The sequence below is a fragment of the Emys orbicularis genome, chromosome 2 (genome assembly GCF_028017835.1).
Source record: "Emys orbicularis isolate rEmyOrb1 chromosome 2, rEmyOrb1.hap1, whole genome shotgun sequence".
In the NCBI taxonomy this organism is placed as follows: Eukaryota; Metazoa; Chordata; order Testudines; family Emydidae; genus Emys; species Emys orbicularis.
In genome coordinates, this window is record NC_088684.1 from 143,845,081 (window position 1) to 143,852,156 (window position 7,076).

Consider the following 7,076-nt stretch of genomic DNA (forward strand, 5'->3'; position numbering starts at 1 on the left):
GAGGGGGGTGTAGTGGGGGTGTTTGGAGGGACTAGGGGTGTTTCTGAGGGGGGTGTAGTGGGGGTGTTTGGACTTACTATCAAACGGTGCCAGCTCCTTTTGTCAACCCTTCCCATCAACCCACTGGGTCCTTCGTCCTTTTCCTCCCTTCTGCCCTTTCACTTGGCTTGGGAGGCTTTTCAGGAGCATTTTCCCATTTGGTTCTTCTCAGCCTGAGAGTTAGATCCCCCTTTCTCTTCTCCAAACTGGGAAGGGATGGAGGGAAAGGGCCTGCCTCCTTCATTCCCTCCGTCGCCTCCTCTTCCCCTGCTGCCACCCTCCCACCCATGCCACTCTGCTGCCCCCACCCCTTGGCCGCATTTCCCCTTTTGCAGGGTAACCTTCTTTATGGGACTGGGTTCTCCTTGCACCCCCCCCCCCCAACAATGTTCATGAAAATAGATTAGGAATGGTAAATAGAACTAACTTAAATTAATACAAAAGCAAAGTTCTTTTAGACCTAAACCACCTTGAGTTCAGGTAACATTTTTAAATTGCTCAGATCAGGGTGATTTGATTTAAATGAGAGAGTTGTAAATCACCACGCACAAAAGCTTACTTTAAATCATCAGTTTTGTTTGTGTTTTGCATTTGCACTTTAGTCATTTTTCTAAAGAGAGGTTGACTTTCCTTGGTTGTGTGGAAGCAGAGAAAGAACTGACAGGAAGGGGATTGCGATGCATGACCGTTTGTTAGCAAGAGTCAGGCTAACTGTAACCCTAATAACGCAAGATTTGTAGAAGCGAGGATTGTATGAGGCGAGTGGGAAAGAACTGTGTGAGAAGTTGTTGCGACCTTGTGTAGATAATGTGTAGACAATATGGAATGTAGACTAGCGTCTAAATAAGTGAGAAAAATAAGATATCAGGATGACCTATGTACAAACAAAATGCAGCTGTTGCTTATTATTGTCTGTAACAAAAGGTATAAATGCTTGCTGTAATTGTTTACCTGTAGAGAGACCTGCCTAGGAGGGGGAGACCCTGTGTCCTAGTGCACTCTCTCCCTCTACGCAATTGCTTGAGAAAATAAAGTATCTGACTTTGCTGTACCCAATCAAAAAAGTGAGAACTGTGTTTTTCTCCGACAGTTGTAAATCAACAATCTGGTCATGAAATGTGGTGGGTTTTTTTGCTAACCAGGAGGATGCATTTGTGTCCAGCATTTGTGTGCTGAGTTTTCATAATAGGCCAGGCTATGGAGCTGTCCAGAACCTAAAGAAATACACTCGCTGCCATTGTGTGAAGGTTGGCTGCCCAATAGTTCTATCTGAAGTCCAGTAACATCCAGGTGTCTCTCGCAGAGAATGGTCAGTGCATTTCTTTATTGGTTGCCTTAGCTGTTGTTAAAGCTGGACTCTTAAGTGCTCTAAATCCACATGGTTACTCAGATGGCCTTGAAACTTAGTATGCCTCATGGGGCGGTGGGATAGGGTTAGTGATACACATTTGGAGATATTTGACTAAAAGATTCTTGAGATACAGGCTCCCTGAGAAAAACAGCCTTTCTTAAGACTCACAGAGTCTACTACTTTTTTTTTTTTTTTTTTTTTTTTGCACAGACCTAGGAATCAAACCAGGGCTCTGATCTTCGCCCACTACTCTTGTGGGGGAGCAAAATTGAAAACCATATTTCAATAGTATTTGCCAAAGCGTGTAACTCTCAAGATAGCCACATGCCTATTACTCACATGCGAAGCAGATTACACTAAGCATGTGAAGTCTTAGCATTCAAGAGGGTTGCTAGCCAGTTGTGCCTCAGAGCACCTGTGTGGCACAAGGGAAGATGTTCTGGCTGTTGACCCTTAGTATCACACAGGCACTTTAAGTTTGAATCAAACCCTGAACAGAAACTTGAAAATAAAAAAAGGAGGCAGGTTGTTAGAATCTGTCAAAAGCTTTTTTTTGGGGGGGGGGAGGGTGATCTAAGTACAGCAGAAAACTGTAGAAGGCACTCAAGCTGTTTTTGAAATAAATTATACATGTGAATGCTTGCTGGGAGTGGAATTAGGTGGTGGAGAAGTACAGGGCATAGGGGGGAGATGTTTGAGATGGCAGGAAGGAGGGGTGGGATTACTGGCCTAGAAGATAGGGGGAAGCTGTAGACATATCTTGATTTTTAGTAAGGCTTTTGACAGTCTCACATGACATTCTCATAAGCAAACTAGGGAAATGTGGTACGGAGGAAATTACTATAAGGTGGATGCACAACGGGTTGAAAAACCATTCTCAAAGAGTAATTATCAATGGTTTGCTGTCAAACTAGGAAGTATATCTAGTTTGGTCCCACAGGGTCTGTCCTGGATTCAGAAAGATTCAATATTTTCATTTATGACTCAGGTAATGGTGTGGAGAGTATGCTTATAAAATATGCGGATAACACCAAGCTGGAAGGAATTTCAAGTGGTCTGAAGGATGGGACAAGAATTCAAAATGACCTTGATAAATTGTAGAATTGGACTGAAATCAACCAGATGAAATTCAGTAAAGACAAGTAAAAGTCTTACACTTAGGAAGGAAAAAATCAAATGCACAACTTCAAAAAGGGGGAATAACTGGCTAGGCAGCAGAACTGCAGAAAAGGATGGGCATATAGTGGATCACAAATTGAACATGAGTCAATTATGTGATACAGTTGAGAAAAAGACTATCATCATTCTGGGGTGTATTAACAGTAGTGTCCTATACAAGTCACGGGAGGTAATTGTTCCATTCTACTTGGCACTGGTGAGACACCAGTTGGAATGTTGTGTCCAGTTTTGGGTGCCACACTTTAAGAAAGATGTGGACAAAATGGAGAGAGACCAAAGGAGAGCAAGAAAAATAACATGTTTAGAAAACCTAACCTTGAGGAAAGGTTAAAAAAAGCTGGACATGTTTAGGCTTGAGAAAAGAGGACTGAGCGGGGACTGGAAATAGTCTTAAGGGCTGTTACAAAGATGATGCTGGTCAATTGTTCTCCATGTCCCTTATCGGTAGAACAAAAAATAATTGGCTTGATTTGCAGCAAGGGCGATTTAGGTTACATATTAGGAAAAACTTCCAAACTATAAGGATAGTTAAGCACTGGAACAGGCTTCCAAGGGAGGTTATGAAATCCCCATCATTGGAGGATTTTAAGAACAGGTTGGACAAACACTTGTCAGGGATGGTCCAGGTTTACTTGGTCCTGCCTTAGTGCAGGGAGATAGATTAGAAGACCTGGTGGGTTTCACAGTCAGATAGCAGAGGAATGTTATGTCTACACTGGCACTTCATCAGTCAAACTTTTGTCATTCAGGGGTGTTAAAAAATCGCATACACACACCCCTCCCGAACGACAAAAGTTTTACCAACGAATAGCGCAGGTGTGAACAGCGCTTTGTCAGCAGGAGCTATGTCCAGTCGACAAAGCTGCTGCCGCTCGTGGGGGGTGGAAGTTTTTTGTCAGCAGGAGAGCTCTTTTCTGCTGACAAACAGCAGCTACACTGCACGCCTTTTAGCAGCACAGCTGTAGCGGCACAGCCGTGTCGCTAAAAGCTGCATCGTGTAGCCATAGCCTCAGGAATCCTGTGTTCAATTCCACATTCTGGAGAGGAATGAGCTCTAGTGGTTAGCAAACACTTCTGCCCCTGTCCTCTATAGCTTGTCTCATTTCCCCTTTGCTCCTAACCTTCGGCAGACTGTCTTGACGGGTGTTAAACAACCATGACATCAGAACACACACTAGACTTTTAGTGTATAAAGCGGAGGAAATCCCAATTCTCCTCTACGGATGCGACATTTGGTTGATCTACAGAAAACACCTAAAAAAACGTAGTCCCGGTGCTGGCGTTTCTTCTTCGGAAGATTGGGGGGAGGGATAGCTCAGTGGTTTGAGCATTGGCCTGCTAAACCCAGGGTTGTGAGTTCAATCCTTGATGGGGCCATTTAGGGATCTGGGGCAAAAATCTGTCTGGGGATCGATCCTGCTTTGAGCAGGGGGTTGGACTAGATAACCTCCTGAGGTCCCTTCCAACCCTGATATTCTAAGATCCTCAACATAAAGCAGGAGGATCACCGCACTAACGTCAGTGTCCTCACAGAAGCCAACACCTTCAGTATCAAGGCCCTGATTATCCAGCACCAGCTGAGGTGGAACGGGCACTGTGTGCGCATTCCTGATGCACGTCTACCAAAACAATTGCTGTACGCCCAACTCACCAAAAGAGAAAGGAAAATGGCAGGCCAAAAGAAATGTTTCAAAGACACCCTCAAGACAAACATCAAGAGATGTAGCATTAATACGACGCATGGGGAGGCAGTAACCCAGCACAGGGCTAACTAGCAAAGACTTGCCAGAAAAGGAACTATCACTTTTGAGAAAAATGGCCTTGCCTTGGTCGCAGAAAAATGCCAGAAAAGAAAGGACAGACAACTGTCATGCAGCAATTGTGGCCCAACCCTGCCTTTCAACATCACCTGCAATGTCTGCCAACAAGTTTGTAGCTCAAGGATCTGACGCCTCAGTCACCAAAGGACCCATAAAAAATAAAACCCATGGAAGAGATCATCCTCAACTCCAAGGGATTGACGAGGACGATGATGTTATTGGCATATTACGGCATCGCTAAGGCTACGTTTTAGTCACAGGTATTTTTAGTAAAAGTCACAGACAGGTCACAGGCAGTAAACAAAAATTCATGGCCCGTGACCTGTCCATGACTTTTACTATATACCCGACTAAAACTTGGGGGGGCTACCCAGGGGTGCCATAGGTGTTGGGGGGCACGGACGGCAGCGTGTGGCCTGGGACCCCCATTGGTGCGGGTGGCGGCAGACTCCCTAACTGGCTCAGCGCCTCCCCCCCAGCAGCAGCACACACTTTTGGTGTGGGTCGGGGTTGGGGCACAGGATAGGGTGAGACGAACTCTGGGCGGTGCTTACCTGGGGTGCGCCCCAGAAGCGCGACATCCCCCTTGCTCAGCTCCTAGGCGGAGGCGTGGCCAGGTAGCTCTGCACACTGCCTCCACCCAGAGCACAGCTTCGCAGCTCCCATTGGCCAGGAGCCACAGCCAATGGGAGCTGCGGGGGCAGTGTCTGCAGGCAAGGGGACCCTGCAGCAGCCCAGCCCCAGGGGCAGGGGGACTCCAGAGCTTCCAAGCACTGCATCAGTGGGGGACCCGGGAGCCCCAGCAGCAGTGGGTGCTGAATCCACCTACCCCTTTTGTCAGGGATATTTTCAGTGAAAGTCAGGGACAGGTCACGGACTGCCATGAATTTTTGTTTATTTCCTGTGACCTGTCCCTGACTTTTACTGAAAATATCCCTGACAAAAACTTAGCCTTACTGATCATCGACAGCATTTTAAAGCAAACTCGCTATTTTATCACAATGCTCACATTTTTAGCACAGCTCTCGTGGTTTGGGGTGTTTTTCTTAAAGCTCCAAGTCCAGGACTCAACAGAGAGCAGGTGAATATCCTCTTTAAGATTGTAGTCCTTGCAATTGCCGAGAAACACTCGCAAACATAAAGCGACCATGATGAAAAGGCCCAGAATCCAGAAGGCAACAACCCCAATGTGGATTGGTTTATCCACAAGCTCTCAAGCTGTATGGGCCAACCAGCTCTGCTAGGGGCCCGCCTGGTGCCTCTGACAGGTGTTGGGGTGCCCCTATCCTTGCTGGGGCAGGCCTGACACCCCCACCCAGCTGTGCTAGGTCGCCCTGGCAGGAGGCAGAACGGCAGAGACGAGGCCCATTGGCGCCTGCCTGCAAACCCTGCTTTCCTGAGGAGCGGAGCGGCCCTGGCAGGAGATGGAATGGCATAGGTGAGGCCCCTTCGGCTTCCACCCTCAGGCCGGCTGTCCAGAGGAGCTGGGTGGCCCTGGCGGGAGATGGACCAGCACAGATGAGGCCCGTTGACACCTGCCCTCGGGCTAGCTGTCCTGAGAAGCCAGGCGGCCCTGGCATCCTCTAGGCTTAACGGCACTTCAGTCAAGCAGTAAGCACACCACAAACACACACACCCCTCCCAGGGGTCACGTAGTTGTTCCTCCTTCACCTGGAGAACTCCCTCACAAAACTCCAGTTAGCCGCTTCTGTTCGCTAGTTCCTCTGGTTGCTTGGGAGTTGGCTTTTTGAAGCCTTGTTCTCACATAATACAATCCCACTCTTAAATTTATCCAGATCTGTTTTATATCTAATTTAGCTATTTGTCCCTACTACTCCATTTTTTCGAATGAGTCGTGCCACCCACCCCGCCACCAGAAAACTACCCTCAATATGATTTCCCTGCACAGCTTACCTCTTAATTCTGGTTTTCCTGAGTTGAGCGTAAGTGTTGGGAACGCAATCAGCTCAGGATAGGGTGTATGTGTAGTGGTTAGACAAGAAACAGCAAGGAACTGGACTGGTATTGCAAGAAACTAAGGGTATGTCTACACTACGAGGGTAGTTCGATTTCTCTTAAATCGAATTTGTGGAATCGATATTGCAAAGTCGAACGTGTGTGTCCACACTAAGGACAGTAATTCGACTTTGTGAGTCCACACTAACGGGGAAAGCGTCGACATTGGAAGCGGTGCACTGTGGGCAGCTATCCCACAGTTCCCGCAGTCCCCGCTGCCCATTGGAATTCTGGGTCGAGCCGCCAATGCCTTCTGGGTAAAAAAAAAGGGTCGAGGGTGCTTTTGGGTACTTGTCGTCATCCGTCCGTCACTACCGCCCTCCCTCCCTCCCTGAAAGCGCCGGCGGGAAATCAGTTTGCGCACTTTTCCGGTCAGTGACAGCGCGGATGCCACAGCACTGCGAGCATGGATCCCGCTGCGACCATCGCTGCAGTTGTGGCCGTTGTCAACGCCTCGCAGCTTATCATCCACCTTTCCCAGAGGCAGATTCAGATAAACCAGGTGAGGAGGCTACGGCACCGCGGTGAGGGCCTGAAGTCTGAGAGTGGCACAGACCTGTCACAAAGCACGGGACCCAGCGCCGAGGACATCACGGTGACAATGGGTCATGTGGATGTTGTGGAACGGCGATTCTGGGCACGGGAAACAAGCACGGACTGGTGGGACCGCA